We start from the raw sequence: 24,686 nt of genomic DNA, 5'->3' as shown, positions 1-24,686 counted from the left end.
CTTGACCCATGCAACATGATGAGCACATCCAAAAGCCTTCCCCATTGGAAAATCAAATAGCACCACATTCACAGAACAACGTGGTACCAAAATACATGCCCATAACATTCATGCATCAATCAATAATTCCTACTCTTGCCAACAAAATATCATGTTCTTTACTCTAGCATGTAGATAAAGCATTCATATATCAACTGAGTAGGCAAGCACATAATCATATCAACAGTCAAGGACCAAGTCCTATCAGAATATCTCATGCTTCATAATAAGGAATGCAAGTAAGACATTTATATCCTATTTAAGTAGTTAAACACATAACCACATAAATAGTCACCGTACCCTTAGTGGAGCTTGTCTTTAGTGATGAGTGTACATGCACAACTTGTCTTTAGGAACCCTTAACCTTTGCACACTCTAATACCAAGTTGTAACACCCTATTACTCAGGGACCGTTACACTATGTATTTTAAATAGTGCTAGACTCGCTAAGTGAGTCATTTGGCCATAACCGCGTAACTAAATGTCATTAATGAGTTAGGGTTAAAAATTTTGGTCAATGGTACCACCATTTCACTAAAACGTTTACTTCCATACATGGAATCCCAAAACACATTTAAAAAGGTTAACTACAATTGAAAAGTTACAACAGCCGACCTACATGGAAAATCATAAGATTTTGAACATGCTCATAAGCAGTTAATAACATGTTACCAAATCATAATAAGCATGCCTAGTAGTATTAACCCTACTCATGCATGCATACCATCCATATAAATAACTACAGCGTCATATAGGCCAATAGCCCAAGATAAATGATCAATGATTCATACTGGGTCAAATTATAAAAACTACATGATTATGGAATCATACTAGGGTTCAACATCTTAGGATATGGGACTAATGAGTCACCTTGGGGCCCAACATCCTATCTTTTGTATAACCAGCCTTGGAGCAGGCCAAACGTACCTGGCGCTCTAGTTTTCTCACGACCCTAAGGTCGGTCAAGCGTATGATGCGTGCCTCATTAGGCATAACAATATCAACCAGCACTTAGTGCGTTATTGTCTGCCTAGACTAATAATTCAATGCTTTACAACCAACACTCAATGTGCTAAGGCCATCATTGACAAATAAGTCAATGTTTTTCAACCAGCACTCATCGTGCTAAGGACGTCATTGACTAATAATTCAATGCTTTACGACCAAAACTCAGCGTGCTAAGGCTATCCTTGACTAATAAGTCAATGCTTTACGACTAGCAGTCAGTGTGCTAAAGCCGTCCTTGACTAATAAGTCAATGCTTTATGACCAACACTCAGCATTCTAAGGCTGTCCTTGACTAATAAGTCAATGCTTTATGACCAGCACTCAGCGTGCTAAGGCCGTCCTTGCACTACACCAAATACCTCTTTCTATATTACATAAATATAAGCTAATTGAAAAAGTATGATAATAGGTGTACGCCCTGGTTTTCCCACGGGCTGGCTAGCAAGCCGAGCTGTTGACTAATCGTAGTTATCTCATGAACTCCCCTAAGATCGGAGCTTCTATCGTTAGCTCGAGGAAGCCCAAAGGGCTCCCCTCCATTGTCCAAGAGTGGAGCAGGTCCCCTGAAGGCCGAAGGTCGAGTCCAGCATGCATCTCGCGGTACGAGCTGGATATGGGGGTGTGACCCCTTGAGAAGTAAACACACGCAAGGTAAACGTGCATATATCAGGCATCATGTGTCTGATATCCCCCTGACTTCTCGGACACGAAGCAGGAACGTGCGTGTTCAGACACCCACGGTGGGGTTGGGCCGTGCGGCCCATTACTTCCTTATCTATTGATTTGACCACACTTATCTGTGAGGTTTAGGAATTAATCATGAATGTCACAGAATTGATACGACAAGTAAGAAGGTCACGGGATGACCTCCCTACCAACTTCCAGGTGCCTTCTCCTATAAATATGGAGACCCTGGGAGTTGATAGGGGTTGGAAAAATAATCTCTTGTAAGAAATACTTTGTAACCAAATACTTAGTACAGATCAATAATATTGACTAGTGGAGTAGAAGGATTTTAACCTTCGAACCACTTAAAAACCGTGTCTTGAGTCACCCCTTTCGTCCTCTAAGATCATATATCTATTTCGGTTCACATTTAGCACTAATCCTTTTCTCTCATTCTCTTAATTACCTGTTGGCGAAGAACCGCGCCAACAGTTTGGTGCTTTCATTGAGAGTTTTTTCGATTAGTGCTGCTGTAAACATCCAACTATGGTGACTACTCAGTCCAGGCATAGTAACGAGACAGAACAACATGATGGGCAGGAGGCTCATCATACCACCATCCTTGATGACCAAGTTCCTGAAGTCCAGCAGCGGCCAGGAAAACAGCCGGCGGGCCAAGACGATACTGGTAGTTCGGCGCCTCGGCCGTCTAATCCGAACCCGTGTTATTATACTGCGGTGGAGATGGAGAACGCTCAACTGAGGAACCAGTTAGCAACGGTCAGCCAGCAAATCAAGGATATCCTGGCCCGATTACCCCCTCTCACAACCGGCGTTAACGTTGGAGAGAGGCAAGGCGAGGCTCCCAAGTCTCGCCAGGATAACCGGTCCAGGCGTAGCCGTTCGGATAGGTTTCCGGTAGCCAACTCCACCCCTTCGTCACACCATCGAGAGGTAAACTTCGAGGAAGTGCCTAGGACCGGACGACCGCAGTACAGCCGTTCGGTCAGGACGTCGACTCCTAGCTCTCAGCCATCCTCGAGAACGCCCAGGGGAACTCGAGGAAGTTCTCGAAGGAGATTCGGGGGGGCTGGGCTTGCAGCGTCAGCCCGTCCCCGACGACCATCTTGCGCCTCGTCCAGATTGCCTGGCCCAGGACCAGCAGGTTGGCAGGGCCGAAAGGCCCCCACCAAACTTGATCCGTCCAGATGGAACTAGGATCGCCTCTCCAGTCAGGCATCCTCCATCTCCGATCAGATATCCGTCTCCTCCTCGGCCCGTCTGGGACGTCCCAGCCTATGGGAGTAGTATGAGAAACCCACCGTCTGCTGGACCTTCCCGGCGTAGCAGGGCGCTAGGGGAAAACTCAGGTCGTCACCACCAAAGGCGGACTCCAAGCCTATCCAGCAGGAGCCACTGGACCGGCAGTCGCCGGAGTGATCTCTCTGGGGGAGACCTGCGTCAGCGGTTAAGTTCGGCGCAAAGTCACCAGAGCACCCAGGGAGGTGACCTGCGAGATCGCCTCAACTCTCACAGAGAAGACCGAGCTGGAAGTGGTGGCCAGGCTCGTTCAGGGGGGGTCCTGTCCGAAATACGCAACGGGGGGAATGACCCAAATAACCTATCTCAAGATAGGAGGGACAATAACCCACAAAATGTGTATAATGGATCCGGAGCTGTTGAACAGCCCCGGAATAACAAAGGACATCAGGACCAAACCCTCGATCGCCTGACCCAAATGGAGGAGCTGATGAGGAAACTTCTATCAGAAAAAGAAAAAGACGAATATGATTCAGGGGACGAGATGGAACTCTTCACCCCCCAACATAGCAGCGACGGCATACCCGTCTGGTTTCCGTATGCCTCATCTGTCAAAGTTCAACGGGGACGGAGACCCCTCGGACCATTTAGGGATGTTCAACACCCTAATTATGGCCCATAACATTGGCTCGGAGCTGAGATGCTTGATCTTCCCCTCCACGCTGACTGGACCCGCCAGACAGTGGTTCAAGCAAAGTAAAAGATAGTCAATCAGCTCCTAGAAGGCCTTCTCAGCCGACTTCAAAAGGGCATTCCGAGCCTTTCAGGCCGCCCGTGTTCAGGCCGACTCCCTGGCCTACGTGAGACAGCAGCCCGGTGAGATTCTGAAGGCCTACCTGAGCAGATTCGCAAACGTCGCTGCTCGAGCTAGAGACGCCGATGATAGCTCTAAGCTCATGGCCATGAGAACCGGAATCCTTGCGGACGAGACCTATGGAAGGATATACAGAGGAAGGGAGTCATCTCGGTCAACGAATTCCATAACAGGGCCCAAGAATGGATAAACTTGGAAGAAGCCGAGGCCTCAGCTGCGGAAACCAACCAGGTTCCCGATCAACCTGCAGGAATAGGGTTGGAGGTTGTGGCGACGACCCCGAACGTCGCGCAGAGCAACCAGCCCAGTGGAGGCAAGAGAAAGGGCAATTGCGAAAACAGTCAGCACGACCAAAAGAAGAATAAGTCCGTAGATAAGTTTAAGCCCGTTTTCATGACATATACCGAGCTCACCCAGTCCATAGAGAGTATCTTCTTGGCCAACTCTACTCGGGTCCCCTGGAAGAGGCCGGAGCCATTGAAGCACCACAAAGGAAAGAGAGACACTTCCAAGTTTTGTCGTTTTCATAACAATGTGGGCCACAATACCGACGATTGCATGCACCTAAAAGATGAGATCGAGACTCTCATCCGAGCCGGTCCCTTGGCTCAATACTCGCAGAACAGGGTCCTAGCGAGTCGACCTACTCCAGAGGTCCCAGCCAGTCAGCCCGGGTCCCGGGTCCCGGGTCCCGGGTAGATCAGGACGTCCCTCCTCCCGTGGTCGGAGGAGAGATATCCACCATCTCGGGAGGTCCACACATGGCTGGCACAAGCAGAGGCGCCCAGAAGAGATACGTGAATGAACTAAAGGCTCATAACGGAGTGGAGTTCGTCCCGGAGCAATGTCAGTCAAAACAGCAGCGATTGGAGATGCAACCAATCACCTTTACGGAGGAAGATGCAGGCCATGTCCAGTTCCCTCATAACGATTCTCTGGTTGTAGCAGTCCAGCTCGCCAACCTGAGGGTGAGAAGGGTACTAATAGACAACAGGAGTTCGGTAAACCTTCTATTCCGATCCACCTTAGAGAAGATGGGTCTGACTGTCACCGATCTAAAGGCAACCTCCATGATGCTGTATGGTTTTTCGGGAGAAGGATCAGCAGCGATAGGGACGATCGAGCTGGTGATCACCCTAGGAGAAGAATCTCGAACAGTATCCAAACTACTCGAGTTCGTGGTCATAGACTGCTCCGCTGCTTACAACGCCATTTTGGGCCGACCTACGCTCATAGCTTTCGAGGCTGTCACCTCCATCCGACACCTCGCCATGAAGTTCCCCACCTCGATGGGAATCTGCACGATCCAGGGCGATCAGCTCACTGCCAGGGAATGCTACAGCATTTCCATGAAGGGAAAATATAAACCCGGGCAGCTGGCCATGGCCATTCTGAGTGAAGAGGAATCCCAGGAACCCTTGGCGGCTCCTGAGATTGAAAAACCTCAAAACGCCAAAGGGGGAAATGTCGCCTTGAGTGAGGACATTGACCCCCTAGTAGGTGAAGACAGATCCGATCTCCAGGCTATCGAGGAGCTCGAGGAGGTGAACCTTGATCCACAAAATCCATCACGGATGGTCAAGCTCGGGCAAAACCTTTGTAGCAAGAGGAAGACGGAGGTGATTACGTTTCTGCGGACTAACTTAGATGTATTTGCCTGGTCCCACGAGGACATGGTGGGAATTAGCCCGAGTGTCATCATGCACACGCTCCATCTGGACAAAAGCGTTCCCGCCAAGTCTCAGAAGCAAAGACGTTTAGGAACAACCCGAGCTGAAGCCCTAGAAGAAGAAGTAGCCCGGCTCAAAAAATGTGGCTTTATCCGTGCAGCCAAATTTCCAATTTGGGTCGCCAACCCCGTGCTAGTTCCAAAGCCCAACGAAAAGTGGCGAACCTGCCTTGACTTCTCCGACCTGAATAAAGCCTGCCCTAAGGATTGTTTTCCATTACCAAGGATCGATCAGCTGGTGGATGCCACGGTGGGGCACGAGCTCATGTCCTTTATGGACGCGTACTCGGGCTACAATCAGATCGCGATGAATCCGGCGAACCAGGAACACACCAGCTTCATGACCCCGACTAATGTCTATTGCTACAAGGTCATGCCTTTCGGTCTAAAGAACACCGGAGCTACGTACCAAAGATTGGTAAACAAAATGTTCGCGGACCAGATCGGAAGAAACATGGAAGTGTACGTTGATGACATGCTAGTCAATTCAAAGACTGGCGACAACCATGTTTCCGACCTGGAAGAATGTTTTAAAATATTACGAGAATACGGCATGAGGCTCAATCCCCAGAAATGCACTTTTGGAGTCGTGTTAGGAAAATTCCTGGGGTTCATAGTCAATACCCGAGGAATCGAGGCAAACCCCGACAAGGTTAGGTCACTGCTCGAGCTTCCTTCGCCCAGGTCGTGGAAAGATGTCCAAGGCCTAACAGGGAGGGTGGCTGCACTGAACCGGTTTATTTCCAAGTAAACCGATAAGTGTTTGCCCTTCTACAACCAGCTCCGAGGAAACAAGAAGTTTGAATGGACAGTAGAGTGCGAAAGCGCATTCCTCGACCTGAAGGCGCATCTGACTGAACCACCCGTATTATCCAAGCCCAAGGCAGGCGAGCCTCTTTTTCTCTACCTAGCTGTCACTGAGGATGCGACTAGTGCCGTACTGGTTTGAGAAGAGGACCAAGTTCAGAAGCCAGTCTATTACATCAGCAAGAGACTTCTCGGGGCAGAGTCCCGATACCCACTGATGGAAAAATTGGCGTTCTGCCTAATCACGGCCTCGCGAAAGCTCAGGCCGTACTTCCAATCCCACTTAGTACACATCATGACCGATCAGCCTCTAAGGCAGGTTTTGCAAAAACCTGAAGCATCGGGACGTTTGTTAAAATGGGCGGTCGAACTCAGCCAGTTCGAGATTTTCTACACTCCTCGAACTGCTATAACAAGTCAAGCCCTCGCCGATTTCGTGGCAGAATGCACGGGATTCCAAGAGAATCCAGCAGAGGGCTCATCTCAGCTCACCTCGCCCCAATCATTGTGGAAGATCTTTGTAGACGGTTCATCCAACGAAAACGGCTCCGGGGCCGGAATCATTCTGATTTCCCCCGAGGGACATATATTCCACTCGGCGCTAAGGTTCGGGTTCAAGGCCTCCAACAACGAGGCAGAGTACGAAGCTTTGCTGGCTGGCCTGAGGATAGCTAGGGAGTTAAAGGCGAGCTCCGTCCAGTGCTTCAGTGACTCCCAGCTCGTGGTAAACCAAGTCCTAGGCGAATATCAGGCGCGGGGACCCAAGATGGCCGCCTATCTGGCGAAGGTAAAAGTTGAGTTGTCCGCATTTGAGCGAGGATCGATCGAACAGATACCTCAGGAGCAGAACACTAATGCAGATGCTCTTGCCAAGCTCGCCACCTCGGGAGAGACGGAGACCTTGGGGTTGGTGCCGATAGAATTCTTGGAACAACCAAGTATAAAAGAAGGACGAGCCGAGGTCGAAATGATTGACGCTAGCCCGACCTGGATGACCCCCATTCTTGAGTAACTCGTCTAGGGCAAGCTGCCTGAAGGACGTAACGACGCGCGACGAATCTTGTATCAAGCTCCGAGATATACGCTGGTCGATGGGGTGTTGTACTGACGTGGGCATTCCCTACCTCTCCTCTGGTGCGTTCATCCAAGTAAGGCAAAGGCCATCCTACAGGAAGTTCACGAAGGATTCTGCGGAGACCACACTGGAGGGCAGAGCCTGGCCTTAATGGTTCTCAGGCAAGGATATTACTCGCCGACTCTGTCCAAAGACTCGATATCATACGTGAAGAAGTGTGACAAGTGCCAGCGATTCGCTGCAATTGCCCGAGCTCCTCCATTCGAGCTGAAAATGATCTCGGCCCCTTGGCCGTTTGCCGTTTGGGGAATAGACTTAGTAGGCGCCCTGCCCACTGGAAAGGGCGGGGTCCGTTACGCCGTGGTAGCCATCGACTACTTTACCAAGTGGGTTGAGGCAAAGCCGTTGGAAACAATCACGTCTAAAAAGGTGCTTGACTTTGTGGTTAAAAGCATCATCTGTCGCTTCGGCCTGCCCAAGGAGATTGTCTCTAATAACGGCACTCAGTTCGACAGCGACCTGTTCACCGAGTTCTGTGACAGACATGGGATTGTGAAAAGTTTCTCCTCTATGGCCTATCCTCAGGCTAATGGCCAGGTCGAAGCTGTCAACAAGACCTTAAAGGCGAGCCTCAAGAAAAGATTAGATGAAGCAAAGGGGGTCTGGCCAGAACAGCTCCCCCAGGTCCTATGGCAATACCGGACCTTGCATCGGACACCTACGGGTCATACTCCCTTTTCTTTAACTTTTGGGAGTGAGGCAGTCCTCCCCATGGAGATAAAGGTTCTTTCGCATAGAGTCCAATTTTACGACCAAGATCGAAACCACGAGCTCCTGTGCCATTCCCTTGTTCTGGTTGGGGAAAGGCGGGAGGAATCGCAACTCCAGCTCGCCCATTATCAGCAGAGAATCACCCGCTACTTCAACACCAAGGTTAAAAAACGCACCTTTAGCGTAGGCGACTTGGTTCTGAGAAGAGTTTTCCTCGCCGAAAAAGATCCCAAAGACGGAGTTTTGGGACCGAACTGGGAAGGACCATACCAGGTCATCGAAGTCATCAAGGAGGGAACTTATAAGCTAGCTCGACTTGATGGAGGGGCGGTCCCGCGAACTTGGAACGCCGTCCACTTAAATAGATATTACCAATGATTTACTTGTAAGGCCTGGAGGGCCACTTCTTATGTATTAATGAAAATCAACTTTTTATGCATATTTGCAAGTGTAATCTTAAAGTAACCACGAAAGACCCATTCCCAGTTACTTGGGGGGCATATGGTACCTGGATATAACCAGGTCTCGTTAACGACTTAGATGTTGATTCTTATCGATTGACCGTTGTTTTCTTAAAAACGCGAGATATTGGTAAGGGTTAACACTAACTAAGTCCTATCCTGGTTTTAACCGGGTCGTAAAACATAGAAGTTGATTTAAATCTGTTGATCGTTGTTCTTCTTAAAGAGCTCGAGATATGGATAAAAGTTAACACGAACTAAGTTTTCAAATTAAGTTCTTGGTTTTAACCAGGTCATAAAACTTAGAAGTTAATTTAAATCGGTTGATCGTTGTTCTTCTTAAAGAGCCCGAGAAATGGATAAAAGTTAACACGAACTAAGTTTTCAAATTAAGTTCCTGGTTTTAACCAGGTCATAAAACTTAGAAGTTAATTTAAATCTGTTGATCGTTGTTCTTCTTAAAGAGCTCGAGATATGGATAAAAGTTAACACGAACTAAGTTTTCAAATTAAGTTCCTGGTTTTAACCAGGTCATAAAACTTAGAAGTTAATTTAAATCTATTGATCGTTGTTCTTCTTAAAGAGCTCGAGATATGGATAAGAGTTAACACGAACTAAGTTTTCAAATTAAGTTCCTGGTTTTAACCAGGTCATAAAACTTAGAAGTTGATTTAAATCTATTGATCTTTGTTCTACTTCAAGTGCTCGAAATATGGGTTAAAGTTAACGCGAACTAGGTTTTTCAATAAATTATAGCCGAAATGCTTAAAAGCATGAAAGAGCGTAAATTAAAAATGTTAAAGAAAATTGTCTCGAGGTGAAAACACCTCATGCAAAGGTTACAAAAAAAATATATACTTAAAAATGTTCAAAGGCAACAGGGAAAGAACGCCCTAAGCTCCGTCAGATGGCCCCTTGGAGGTCGCTGTCTCACCCTGCTCCGCCGCGCTCGAGGCTTCTCCAGTCTCCGAAGGCAGAGCCTCGTTCTCAAGGCGAGCTTGGAACTTCACCAGCAAGCGCGCCCAAAGGCTCGGTGACATGAAGGAGAAGTCAGCCTCCGCATTGTAAGCCCAACAGTGATAGAACAAATCCTGCATGGACTACTCCGAAGTGGCCCGTTCGGCCTCTAGGGCGACCTAGGCGGCTTAGATCTCAGTCTTCGCAGCCTCGAGGTCCGTCTGCGAGGTGGCAAGGGAGGCTTCGAGCTCCTGGACCTTCGAGAGGGCTTTCTCCAGCTTGGCCTTCCCGGTCGCCAAGGCATCTTCAGTCGCCTTAGCCTCCTGAAGGGAAGCCTGATGCTCGGCTCTCATATCCTCGAGCTGAGTCTTGGCCCTGATGATGCTCTGGTGGAGAGCGACGACGCCCTGGGAGAAATGAAAGATAAAATTGCCTTAGAGGAAAAATAGGGCAAAGTGTAAGGGTAAGAGTTTTACAGAGAAAACAGGGCAGCTTACCGTTAGGGTCATGCTCATTGAAGAATCCATCACCCCAACCGGGCTCAGTGTCTCAATGGCCCGAAGTTCCTTCTCGGTGAACTTATAGATATGGTTGACGGCGTAGTTCGCCGACTCGTACACTATCCCCCAGAAGGCCTCTGGGATCTTCTCCAGGTCCTGAGGGTTGACTGGGATGCGCGAATCGGAGACCGCCACGGCCGGAGTCCCGAGCTCCGTTCCTCCGTCCTGAGTGGCGGCTGGAGCTCGCGAGGGCGGCGGAGGGATTTGGCCTGCTCCTGCGGCAAGAAGAATTGCTCCCGTGTCCTGGGCAGCCGGGGTTTTCTCCTTCTCCTTTACCGGAGACTTGGTGGAGGTCCCAGCGGCGCTCCTGGACCCCCGGAGCCTTTTTAGTCTTGGTCCGGCTAAGGGGTTTCCCCCGAAGACTGCCCCTCGCAAGCTATCCTCGGGCTGAGACATCTCTTCTGTCGAAACAAAAACATTGTTAGTACAAGTTAGCAACCATACAGACAAGGACAAAGGGTTAAATATAAAAAGTGTGTGAATACTAAGGGAGCCCTACCCCCCGAGCTGGAAGAACCTAAGACGATTATTTCCCGAACTGGCGCAAGTCCTGGGTCCGATTCTAACTCAGGGCTAAATTCTTCTACATACTGCCTAAGCCCCGGAGCATAGATACCCCTCTGGAGTGATGTCCATGTGCGTAAGTTGGTCCCATACTCCTCGAATAGGATCGACCTAAAGGCTATGGTGTTATCTACTACTACGGTACCCCTAGGCCGGCTCTCTTGGTGATCCAGCACGAGCCAGTCGACACAATGGAGCAGGAGTGTGTTCAGGTCTGGATCGCTTCGGTGACGATGGACGAGCTGCCTAGGATTGAACCTAGCCAACCGCGGGTCTGCGGTGGCCCTATCTAGACTCCTAAGCAAGTAAGGGTTACCTTGGCCAGAAGGACCCGCGGCTGCTCCAGATTGGATCCTCTCCTCGCCCATCCTCTAGACGACCTCCAAGGTCCTCTTCCTGCTCCTCACGAGCGGAACTTCGTCGCCCTCGTCCTCCTTGTCTTCATCTCCCGCGACCTCCTCCACGATGATGGGTCTGGTGTCCCGAGCTAGGGGCGGCCCCCGAGGCCTCTTTAGGTTCAGGGTCTGATTTGGAAAAATCAGCTTGCAGAACACCATTGTCTCATCCGTCACGAGCACGCGATAATCCTTCTCACTGGGGGGCAAGCCCGCCAACGTTTCATATTGGCCCCCGAGGGTCACAGACTTCTCTGTCCTCGCGAAGATGGCTGCAAGGTTAGTTTGAGTCAGAATGGGGTATGGGAGGAGCTAAAATAACACTTAAAAGGCGAGCTAAGGACGGGAGAAACTTACGACGATGATTGAAATAGCGATGCTCGCAGTTCCGGAAACCAGTTGACATGAAGAACTGGTCCTTAAAGTCATTGGGGTGGCTGGGCAGCTCGATGACCGCCGCCGTATTGGGAAACCGGGTTAAATAGTAAAACCCGTCACCTCACCCCCGCTGGTCTGGGCTAGCTTTGAGGCAGAAGAAATATAAAATGTCTGCAGGAGTGGGGACCTCCCACTCCTGCTTCTGGAACAAATACCTCAACCCTACCAGCAGATGGTAGGAATTGGGGGGGAGCTGAAATGGGGCCAACCCCACATAGTTGAGGAAATCAGCAAAGTACTGATCCAGTGGAAGGAAGGCCCCTGCCTTAAAATGTTCACCACTCCAGGCCGCGAACGACTCGTCGAGCGGCGCACAGCTCCGCTCGCCTTCTGAAGCAGGTCGAGCCACTACGGACGCTTTCCCCAAGGTGATGTTGTGGGAAAGGAAGATTTTGTTAATCTTCGCCTGGTCGGTTATCTTCGAGACGATCCTTTCCGCCTCAAAGAAGGCATCAGGGGCCACCTCGACCTCCTTCTCCACTGTCGGCCCGAAGCGGAGGATCGGGGAGCTAGGCATCGCCGCCTTCCCTTTCTCCTGCTGGGAGGCCGAGCTGCTGACGTTCTTCTGTGGGAGATTTCTCTTTGGAGCCATCTGGTCGCCTAATGAACAAAAGAAAACATTTCAGAAAAGGCGACCCAAGCATGAGGAAAAAGAAATTATTATTTACACGAGCTGAGGTAAGCCCAGCCCGTGGAGAGTGGGACCACGCGGTTCGATGAACACGCGCCTGTGCTCCCAACCGATCCCCGATTACTCGGGATACGTGTGTCAGGAGGGTCAGGATAGAATTTTCCTTGGGGGGAAAGGTTCAGTAGGCAGGAAATTGCAAAACCTCTTGTGAGGCGTGTTCCCTAAGCTACCCAGTTTTGCACCCAAAATTCCCAAAACTCCTACCCATAAATTTTCCCTAGAAAAAGCATCCTGAAACCCATACTCTAAAGCAATTTCCTACAACAAATGTGCCCTAAACCTAAAAGGGCTGTCACCCTCCATATCCACAAAACCCAGCAAACCCTTGCATGCGGCTACAGTAATTTTTTTTTACCTAAGCTACAGTAGCATATTTTCAAAACACACAGGGTCAGGAAACTTACAGTGTGTGGCTGGGAGGTAGACGAAGGTGTTGCGTTGGTAAGAGCTTCGTCGGTGTAATGGCTTCCAAAGCTTCGGACAAGTCCGTGCGCCTAAGCTTCTTGAACGCTGAAAGTAGCAGTGGCGGGATCGAGGGTTTTGTTCTTCTGGAGATATAGAGAGAAGAAGAAGAGGAGCTTGAAGCTTGAAAATTTTCGAATGAAAGGGTGGCCCATGCGTACGGTGGCCACCCCTTTTTATATGCGTAAAGGATAACATATAGAGGGCCGTTGGATGGCCCTGATGGGGGATCCGAGGCCCTCCACTCGATGCGTAAGATGTACCGTCACCACCCACGATGTTCTACGTATCAGACGCCTGCATAAAAGGTGGAATGCGAAGAGTTCATGGGGAAGTCCAAAAGCCCCTACTGTGGTCTTATATATGACGTGGTATACCACGAGCAGGAGCTTGGGGGGCAGATGTACGCCTTGGTTTTCCCACGGGCTGGTTAGCAAGCCGAGCTGCTGACTAATCGTAGTTATCTCATGAACTCCCCTAAGATCGGAGCTTCTGTCGTTAGCTCGAGGAAGCCCAAAGGGCTCCCCTCCATTGTCCAAGACTGGAGCAGGTCCCCTGAAGGCCGAAGGTCGAGTCCAGCATGCAGCTCGCGGTACGAGCTGGATATGGGGGTGTGACCCCTTGAGAAGTAAACACACGCAAGGTAAACGTGCATATATCAGGCATCACGTGTCTGATATCCCCCTGACTTCTCGGACACGCAGCAGGAACGTGCGTGTTCAGACACCCACGGTGGGGTTGGACCGTGCGGCCCATTACTTCCTTATCTATTGATTTGACCACACTTATGTGTCAGGTTTAGGAATTAATCATGAATGTCACAGAATTGATACGACAAGTAAGAAGGTCACGGGATGACCTCCCTACCAACTTCCAGGTGCCTTCTCCTATAAATATGGAGACCCTGGGAGTTGATAGGGGTTGGAAAAATAATCTCTTGTAAGAAATACTTTGTAACCAAATACTTAGTACATATCAATAATATTGACTAGTGGAGTAGAAGGATTTTAACCTTCGAACCACTTAAAAACCGTGTCTTGAGTCACCCCTTTCGTCCTCTAAGATCATATATCTATTTCGGTTCACATTTAGCACTAATCCTTTTCTCTCATTCTCTTAATTACCTGTTGGAGAAGAACCGCGTCAACAATAGGTCACCTAAAAATTAGAAAGTGGTAAAGTTAAAATGGAGGGATACAAAAAAAAATGGCTGGCTAAAGTTAAAATGAAGATACGTCAAACACCTAGATCGTCCTCTCAGACTGTCCATCAGTCTGAGGATGAAAGGCCGTGCTGAAATTTAACTACTTCCCCATAGTCTTCTGCAAACTACCCCAAAACTTGGAGGTAAAGATAGGATCCTAGTCTGACACTATAGACTTAGGAACCCTATGGAGATGTACGATCTCCCTCACATATAACTCTGCATAATGATCCACTGTGTATGTCGTCTTCACTAGAAGAAAATGAGTTGACTTGGTGTCTCTGTCCACTATCACCCACACCGAGTCATCAAGCCCTACAGTCCTTGGTAAACCTCCCACAAAGTCCATTGTAATATCCTCCCATTTCCACTCGGGAATACCCAAAGGCTGAAGCAACCCTGTTGGTCGCTGATGCTCAGCTTTGAACCTGCTGACAGGTTAAACATCTGGCCACGTACTCCACCACATCCTTCTTCATCCTGGGCCAGCAATACAACGTCCGTAGATCCTGATACATCTTTGTGGTACCCGGTTGAAGTGAGTACGGCATAGTATGCGACTCATTCAATATCTCTCGTCTAATCCCCACATCAGCTAGGACACAAATCCGCCCCTGATACCATAACAAACCAACCTCAAAAATAGAATAGTCCTTAGCTACTGCCGCTAAGACATTCTCTTTAACCTCCTGTAGCTGAGTGTCTACTAACTAAGCTTCCTTAATCAAGGTCAACTGCAGAGTAATATTGGCCAATCGACCCACCACCAATTCTGTCCTTGCTCTGGCCATCTCATCTGCTAACTCTCTCGAAATCTGGGTGGAACTATATACCTGACCCAGGACCATCAGGCTCAATGCATTCACCACTACATTAGCTTTCCCTGGATGGTAAAGAATATCATAGTCATAGTCTTTTACCAACCCTAGCCAACATCTCTGCCTCATGTTCAGGTCCTTCTGTGTGAAGAAGTACTTCAAACTCTTGTGATCGGTGTATATCTCGCACTTCTCCCCATACAGATAATGCTGCCAAACCTTCAGTGCGAATACCACCGCTTCCAACTCCAAATCATGGGTAGGATACCGCTGCTTATACTTCTTCAGCTGTCATAACGCATAAGCTATAACCTTCTCATTCTGCATCAACACACAACCCAAACCCAACCTTGATGGATCGCAATAGACTAGAAACTTTCCTCCCTCCGAAGGAAAACTCAACATAGGTGCAGTAATAAGTCACCGCTTCAATTCTTGTAAACTGTTCTCACACTTGTCTGACCAGACGAACTTCAAATTCTTCCGTGTCAATTCTGTCATCGGCGCTGCTACCTTCAAGAACCCTTCCACAAACCGTCTTTAGTAACCCACTAAATTGAGAAAATTCCAAACCTCCGAGGCATTCCTCGGCCTCGGCCAATCTCTCACTGCCTCCACCTTAGATGGATCCACCATAATCCCATCTACACCAACAATATGCCCATGGAATGTCACTTCTGGTAGCTAAAACTCACATTTCTTAAACTTGGCGTACAACTGATGCTCTCTCAACCTCTGCAGAACCTGTCAAAGATGAAACTCGTGCTCGGCTTCTAAACTAGAGTAGACTAAAATGTTGTCGATGAAGACGATGATGAACTGATCCAAGAAGTCCTTGAACACCCTGTTCATTAGGTCCATAAAAGCTGCTGGGGCATTGGTCAAACCATACGACATGACTAGATACTCAAAGTGCCCATACCTCGTTCGGAAGGCAGTCTTCGGTATGTCCTCATCCTTGATCCTCAGCTGGTGATAACCAGATCGAAGATCAATCTTCAAGAACACCGTCTTACCCTACAGCTGATCGAACAAGTCGTCAATTCTTGGTAGAGGATACTTATTCTTGATAGTCAACTTGTTCAATTCCCTGTAGTCTATGCACATCCTCAAAGTACTGTACTTATTCTTCACAAAGAAAAGTTGCGCACCCCATGACCAGTAACTCAGTCTGATGAACCCCAAATCCAGAAGCTCTTGTAACTGTATCTTAAATTCCTTCAGTTCTGACGGTGCCATTCTATATGGTGCCCTCGACACTGGCTCTGTCCCTAGCGCCAACTCGATAACAAACTGAATCTCCCTACGCGACTGCAGCCTTGGTAAGTCCTCAAGGAATACATCCAAGAACTCACAAAACAACCTAGTCTCCCCCGACCCTGTTGGCAAAACCCTAGTGGTATCCACCACACTAGCAAGAAAGAATAAACATTCTCCTTATAATAAATCTCTGGCTCTCAGTGCTGATATCGTGGGAATGCGGGGTCCATATACCGCTCCCACAAAGACAAATGGATCCTCGCCCTCCGGCTCAAAGGTCACCATCTTCTTTCTGCAATCAATATTGGCTACGTATCTAACCAACCAATCCATCCCCAAAATCATGTCAAAGTCCTCCATACCCAACTCAATCAAGTCTACTGACAATTCCCTACCATCAACCATCACTTCCAGTGCTCTAATCAGCTTCCTAGAAACTACCAGTTCTCCTATAGGCAATATAGTCCCAAACCCCGCAATATAATACTCACTAGGTCTATCAATCACCTCACTAGAAACAAATGAATGCATAGCACCAGAGTCAATAAATACAGTAAAAGGAGAGCCAGCGCTAGAAAGCTGACCTGTCACTACCGAGGGACTAGCCTTGGCCTCTGCCTGCGTCAGGGTGAACACTCGAGATGGAGTCAAGCTGTCCACCTTCCCTACCTCCCATTTCTTCATTGTTGGCCTGTCCTTTCTGAGGTGTCCTACCACCCCGCACACATAACAGGCCTTAGCCTGACATTGGCTCGGATGGCGTCTTCTGCACCTCGTGCACTCAGGATAGCTCCTCCATGAATCTCCGCCTCCCTGACGGCCACCCTGAGTACCCCGACCTCTCCTATCAAGACCAGGAGCAGTCGAAGCATCAAGGGTCTTCCCCTTCAGATCACTGGGGCCTCTGCCCCTACCAGACCCAGAGTAGGGAGGCACTGCCTTGTGGCCCTCCCGCCTTACTACACTCTCCCTCCAGATATTATTCTTCGCTTTCACAGCAGTTTGAGCCTTCTCCACAACGTGGGCATAAGTAGTCCCCCCAGGAACTGTTGTACTCCTCACATCTCAGGCTATCATAGCATTAAGACCTCTGATAAATCTGTGTTGCCTAGCTGAACTAGGCACAAGATCTGGTGCGAACTTCGCAAGTATGTCAAACTTCAGGGCATATTCTATAACTGTCATGCTGCCCTGAACCAACCCCACAAATTCATTAACCTTTTTCGCCCTGATAGCAACATTGTAATACTTCTGGTTGAATAAATCCTTAAATCTTTTCCAACTCAATGTAGTAACATCCCTAGTCTGCGATGCCACTTCCCACCAGTTGCGGGCATCTTCTCTCAACATATATGCTGCACAAGCAACTCTGTCATGACCCTCTACCCTCATAAAATCCAGAATAGCAGTGACCATACTCATCTACTGTTCAGCCTTTAGTGGATCTTATCCTCCCTCAAAAGTTCGAGGATGCTATTTCTTGAACTGATCATACAACCTCTCCCATTTATTTCCAACCTCTACTGGCTGTACAACTGGTACCACTACAGGTGGAACAATAGGGGCAGCACTCCCTTACGGAGCCTGCTCTCGAAGAAGTCGGATATGCTCATCCTTTGCTACCAGTTCTCAGGGACTGGCAGAGGGATCTGGCCCTGATCATCATCCCTTGCCTCAGACCTACTACTGGTAAGTCGTACAGATCGTCTTAGATGCATAGCTATCCAAGTTAATCTGCAATCAACGACTCGACGATTAGACTATGATGACAGGGTAATAATCCTTCACAAGCAATCAAGATATAAAAGTTTATTCAAATATTCATTCACATAAACAATAATAGCATGCTTCGATATCATCACACAACAGTCAAGGGCCAAGCCATATCAGTATCTCATGCTTCCTATTAATCACACACATATCAGTATTCATATTCCTTTCTAATCATTTAAGCATATAAACATGCATACACAATTACAAACCCTGAGTCGAGCTTGTCTTTATCGGCGAATGTACATGTCCAGCCAGTCTTCATGAATCCTTAAACCTAGGACACTCTGATACCAAGTTGTAAAGCCCTGGGTAGCCAAGACCGTTACACTGTGTGTTTATTAAGGTGCAAGACTTCCTAATCAAGTCATTTAGTTAGAACATGTTACTGAAACCATAATTGAACTAGGGTTAAAATATTTTGGTCATAAAAGATACATTTCATTTAGATAAACATTTCGTAAATGGGATCCCAAAAGAAATAGAGTTTAAAAGATAGTTTACAAAAAATTCTAGGTTGTAAACAAGTACTGGCCACTCTAAGGGAAAAACAGACATTTAGGCTTCTCCTGTCTTGTACCATTCCTCGACCGTGGCGCCCGATCAGCTGACTATGTACATTCAGCCTCAAAGCTCTCCAACACAAGATTGGTCCAATTTATGAATCATCAATCAGATATACACAGGTCATACAACTCACATAAATAGTGATATCAATCTGCAAGCCAACAATCAATTATTCAGATAACAAACTCGTCACAGTCAACAGTTTAGAAAACAATATACATATCACACCAAAGTCCAGGGTCGATGCCCTTAGGCCACACCCTCTGATTATCCCACTGATTCCAGCTTGCTTAGGCCGAGCTCAATGATTATGTGTTTAACCTCAGCTACCAGTGGCCGAGCCGCGCCCTATGCGCAAATATTGATTTCGGCACTCTTGGGCCATTTATCACATGTCCCCATGGAATAATACCATCAAATGACATTGCATACAAATATAGGGAGCTCTTAGTCCCCAAAATATTCACATAACCAGGTGCAGTTTCTTACCTTCGATTCCGATAGCTTTGACTAGTGAAATCGACCTTCAAGCACGATCCCATCTGAGCCCTAGTGTACACCTAGTCACAGCAACAAATTAGAACCATCACTAAACTTCAATTCTGTAACCTAACCTTGGGACCAATCCCGAGCCCTCGCGAAGCCCTAACTCCACCAAACGAGGTGGTGGAATCAAACCCCGAGCCCTCGGCCAAAAACCCTAATAAATACCCAAAAATCCACTTCTGAAGGTAGGGTAGCGCTACAACGCTACAAGTAGAGCCAAAAGCCCCCCAGAAGGTCGGCATAGCGCTATAACACCCTAAGGCTAGCGCTACCGCGCTACTTACAGCACCTTCAACACTCTATGTTTTCTTCTTCAAATTTCCCTGAGCAAAAACTCTCTAAAACCTCTCCAAACCTCAACCACACACCAAATTAAGCCTACCATGCCCTACATCTCATCCCACAAACCCCAACAATATAAAACATAGACATATGCACCATCAAACAAAGAAATCAAGAATTGAACTCAAGAACTCATTAGAAAACCAGAAACTTCCTAGCAATTCAAAATGGCCTAGAAATCCTCACCTTTAATGGAGAGTCCAAACCTAAGTTTCCCTTAGTATCCTTCCAGTCCTTAGCTCCTCAGTTCCCAAAAGCTCAGTACCTTGAATTCCCATCCAAAGATCAAATTCAGGGCCTAACACAACAGAGTTCAGCAATCCCATAAAATAAAATAGAAACATTACCTTAATTAAACTTCATTCCAGCAGAACTTCCTAGCTTAACCAAGGACCCAAGTTCCAAGACTTAGCCTAAGCCTCCTCTGAATTACAGCTCCAAAAATCCTCAAGAAATGGTGTAGGGAGAAGAAACCGAGTGAGAGAGAAAGGGGGTTAGCTTATGTATTCTGTTTTTCCTCCTTTCTTCCTTTTTCCTTCAGTTTCCACTATAGTCTACAAATCCCACTAAGTCTAAAAAGGCAGATTAATACTTATCCCTTTTTAAACACCAAAAGACCATATTGCCCTCCCAAACATAACCAAGCCTTTAAGTCATTCTAAAGGCATTTTGGTCATTTGTTCCCAATTCCTGCTAACTCCTCGAGTGTCCCTAATAATTACCGCTTGTATCCTGACACCTAACTAATCACCAATTATTTTCCTCAATATCAAATAAGCCTCCAATATATTTCCCAAATTCCCATAAATACCCCCAGGCTCCCCCGAGCTGGGTATAAATCCCCACCGTGACTTTTCCGCTAAACCGCTCACTAGGATCGCTTCGAGTCACAAGCTGCAAATATATCCACATAATAATGTGGTCTCAACAATTTATCACAAATAATACATTTATGCCTTCAACGGGAAAAAATTATGAATTTTCCCTTATAATCTAATAAGGGCCTACATGCATACTAATACACATAATCATGCAACTCATATATCCAAATAATCATATAAGCATGCTTATCACATAATCATGCATTTAATGATTTAAATCACACATAATCCAGCTATGCCCTCTTAGCACACTAATCAAGGCCCTTAAGCCCTATTAGTGATTTTGGGTCGTTACAAAAGGTATCCCACAGATGATCTTGAATTGGTGGCGGTCGTATTTGCACAAAAGGTTTGGAGACACTATTTATATGGCGAGAAGTGTGAAATATACATCGACCATAAGAGATTGAAGTACTTCTTTACTCAGAAGGATCTGAATATGCAGCATAGGCATTGGCTGGAATTTGTAAAGGATTATGATTGTGATATTCTATACCATCCTGGGAAGGCCAATGTGGTGGCCGACGCGCTGAGTCAACAGGGCCCTGGACAGTTGCTCAGTTCGAGGTAGGTATCAAATAAGTCCATTAAGGAGATGACTAGAGCATTTATAGAGTTGGTGGTTGGTCAATTAGCCAACATCACTCTTCAGTCTACTCTCCTTGAAAGGATCAAGGAGGCACAGGGGGAGGATCCCCAGTTAAGAGAGCACAAAGAGGGCATCTTAGCCAGAGGGGCTAAAGACTTTTCCATTTTGGAGATGGGATTATTGAAGTATAAAGGCTAGATTTGAGTTCTGATGCAATCTGGTATCCGGCGCGAGATTTTAGATGAGTCTCATAGCATTCCCTATTCTTTACACCCGGGTACAATGAAGATGTACCAAGATTTGAGAACTTTGTATTGGTTGCTGGGAATGAAGAGGGAAGTGGTGGATTATCTGGCTAAGTGTTTGACTTGTTAGCAAGTAAAGGCTGAGGATTAGAGGCCAGTAGAGTTATTGTAGCCTCTAGTGATTCGGAAGTAGAAATGGGTAGATATCACCATGGACATCGTGGTTGGATTACCGAAGATTGTGAGACAGCGTGATTCAATGTGGGTAATTGTGGATAGGTATACCAAGTCTGTAACGACCCAAATTAGCTAATAAGGGTTAAGGGCCTTGATTAGCGTGCCAGGGGGGGCATGATGGGATTTATGTGTGATTTTTATGAATTAAACGCATGGTTATGATTTAAAGCATGTTATATGACTATCTGTTTATCTGAGATGCATGACTGTGTGTATGTATATGCATGTAGGCCCGGATCGTGTTAGAAGGGCATAATTGTAATTTTGGCCATGTTGGGCATACTGCATTGTTATGTGATGATTGTTGAGACCACAGTGGTATGTGGGTGTATCTGTGATTTGTGACTCGAGGCGATCCCAGTGAGCAGGCTAGCGGTAAGTCATGGCGGGAATTTATACCCGGCTCGGGGCAAGCCTGGGGGTATAAGCAGGAATTCAGAGAATAGATTGAGATTTATTTTGATGATGGGGGATAATTATTCGGTGGTTTATCAGGTGTTGGAAAGCAACGGGAAATATTAGAGACACTTGAGGATTAGCGGGAATTGGGTAAAATGACTAAAATGGCCCTATTTGGACAGAAGGGCTTAGAGTTAATAGGGAGGGCCTTTTGGTCATTTGACTATTAAAGATAGATTTTATAAGGCTTTATATAGTGAGTGGGATTGTTAGAGAGTGAGAATGCTGAAGGAAAGAAAGAAAAGAAAAGAAAGAAAAAGGAAAGAAAGAAAAGAGAGAAAACAGGGGGGGGGTTTTCTCAAGGAACGGTTTGTGCATTCTTGCACCATTCCTCTCCATTTTTCTTGGGGCAAAGCTTAGTGGAGAGCAATGGTAGGCTGAGCATCAAGGATCTTGGGTTAGACTTGAAGATTTGGCAAGAACACATCAACTTTTGAGGTAAGTTTTAGAGATTTCTGTTTTAAGGGTTTTGACGGTTTGAGCTGTGCTTTGAGCTGAGTTGATGGGAATTTTAGGGAATTTCTGGGCAAGCTTTGATGATGAACAAGCTAAGGAGGTCTAGGGTTGAATCAAGGTCGAAATTTGCATCAATGGTAAGAATTCTAAGCCTTTTAACTTTGTTGTTGATTGGATTTCTGGGTTTAGGGTTGTTCATGGTGAATTTTGAGATTTGGGTTGAATGTGCTTGGGTTTTGAGTTCTTGGGAAGCTTGGGATGAGTGAGAGGTGTTTATAAGCTTGATTTTGGGTTTGGAATAGGTTTGGACAAGTTTGGGGTTGAATTGGTTGAAGGAAATCGCAAGATGCGATTTTCGGGTTCTGCTGGGCTGCAACTAGCGCTACAGTGCTAGTCAGTGGGCGCTGTAGTGCTAGCCCCTGTTCTGGGGGGAGTGTTCTGCTTGTAGCACTACAGCGCCCTCTTTAGACTGCTGTAGCGCTGCACTGTTCACAGAGGTGAATTTTTGGGTTTTTGATGAGGGATTTTGACCTAGGGTTCGGGGCTCGATTCCGCCACTTTGTTTTGGGGATTTAGGACTTCCCGGGGGCTCGGGATTGGTCCCGAGGCTAGGTATTCGGACTTGGGGTTCGGTGTTGATTTTGACCTATGTTTGTGCCTAGGTGTGCGCTGAGGCTCGAGTGGGATCGTGCTCAAGGAGTCAGGTGATCTAAGCTATTGATTGGAAAGGTAAGAAAACTATAACACCCGTAGGATAGGGCATGGGCCCATAGTGTGATTGCGGGGCACGGCCCTATATTGCGTGTTGCATGATGAGATGATTTCTGGGCATGGCCCTATATTGCATGACATGTTAGGATGCAGACTTAAATGAATTATTATTCGTTCGAATGTTGTTGTGTTATACTATATGTGTGATTATAATAAAATGTACGGCAAGGGCCGAGAGCTGCGTAGGCCGGGTGCGGCAGCGGGGCCGGAAGTAGCACTTAGCACATGGGATGCTATAGTCAGGGTAGGGCCCGGTGGATACATGTGTTATCCTTACGGTGTGAACCGATACCCCAGGCTTCGGTAAGGCTTTTGGGGCGGCATGGCCGTGTTTGCTTAGTCTAATGGTTGACTTGTTTATCTGTGGACTATCTGATATGATTAACTGTATATTTGCATAGGTTATGTTCTGCATGAGTTTTCTTGCTGGGCTTTGGCTCACGGATGCTCCGTGTTGCAGGTAAGGGCAAAGACTGAGTCAACCAACCATGAGTACGGAGAGCGTGAAGCGACGCGTACATGTTTGGCCTGCCTGACTGCTTTGGTTGGGGGTTTATTTGAAAATGGCTGTAATAATCTATGATTTTTATAACTGATCAATTGTAAACTTATTTTAAGATGTAAATAGTTTTCAAACCTCATTTTGGGATCCCTAATGTTTAATACTAGAAGTTTTATTGAAACAACGCATTTTTCTAAGATTACAGCCTTAACTTTTAATTAGTCACACTTTTGTTTCAAAACCTCGGTTAGCGAGTTCATTGCACACTGTTTTGTCTTAAAAACTCACTTAGTAACGGCTCTAAGGAAGTAGGGCGTTACAAAGTCTGCCCACTTTTTGCCTATTAGGGCAACTTATACTATGGAGCAGCATGCTAAACTGTATGTGAAGGAAATCGTATGACTACATGGGTGTAAAATGCCCTAATCTAATACTTGGTAAAACCTTTGCATACTCATGAATTTATAGGAGAAAAAACCACTTATTATAAAATCCCAGTGGAGCCTTTCTAAAACATGCAAGTTGGGCCCAATAGTTTAAAAAGAAAAATAATAGTTTTCATGCAACGTTCTTAAAAATAACCAAAATTCAAGTCCCACTGATAAGTTCTGAATGTCAAAATAAACATAACATTATCTTTAGAAAAATAGCGTTTAAACTGATCGTTTCTCGTCCATAGTATGCCACATGCCATATACACCCTAACGATAGAAATCCTCACATCACCACGCGTGCCAAAGAGTAACCTATTTACTACCTGGAAGGGAAAGTAAGGGGGGTGAGCTAAAAGTCCAGTAAGGAAGTACAAATAACACATAACTAAAACACGACAAAACTTATTCATGTTCATACATCGTCATACATCATAGCATCATCATCGCAACTATCATCATCATAAAAATAAGCATACTCATCATAACATAGGCATCATATACATGGTACTCATCATTATAACATTGTAGCATAAACATCATAAACATAACATCATGTCTTTGTGAACATGGCCCGCTAACTTGTCCATGTAACCTCTTGCTGTAAACAGAATCTCTGGTCCTTGAATAACCTCGGAGCGTCCGCCCTATGAGTTACGTCTTCATATCCTTAGTAACTCGGGCTACGTCTTCACATCCTTAGCAACCCCTTATTGTTGTGTCGCGTTCATCACGCTAACAACCATTTCATATCATATAACATTCAATGACATACAATCAAGTCATATCAACATACATTAGAAATTTACAATTCATATCGCAAAATACCAACATACATAACATTCTTATTC

This window comes from Humulus lupulus, chromosome 3 (genome assembly GCF_963169125.1).
Source record: "Humulus lupulus chromosome 3, drHumLupu1.1, whole genome shotgun sequence".
NCBI lineage: Eukaryota > Viridiplantae > Streptophyta > Magnoliopsida > Rosales > Cannabaceae > Humulus > Humulus lupulus.
The sequence above is the reverse complement of the archived record's forward strand: the minus strand, read 5'-3'. Positions refer to the sequence as shown.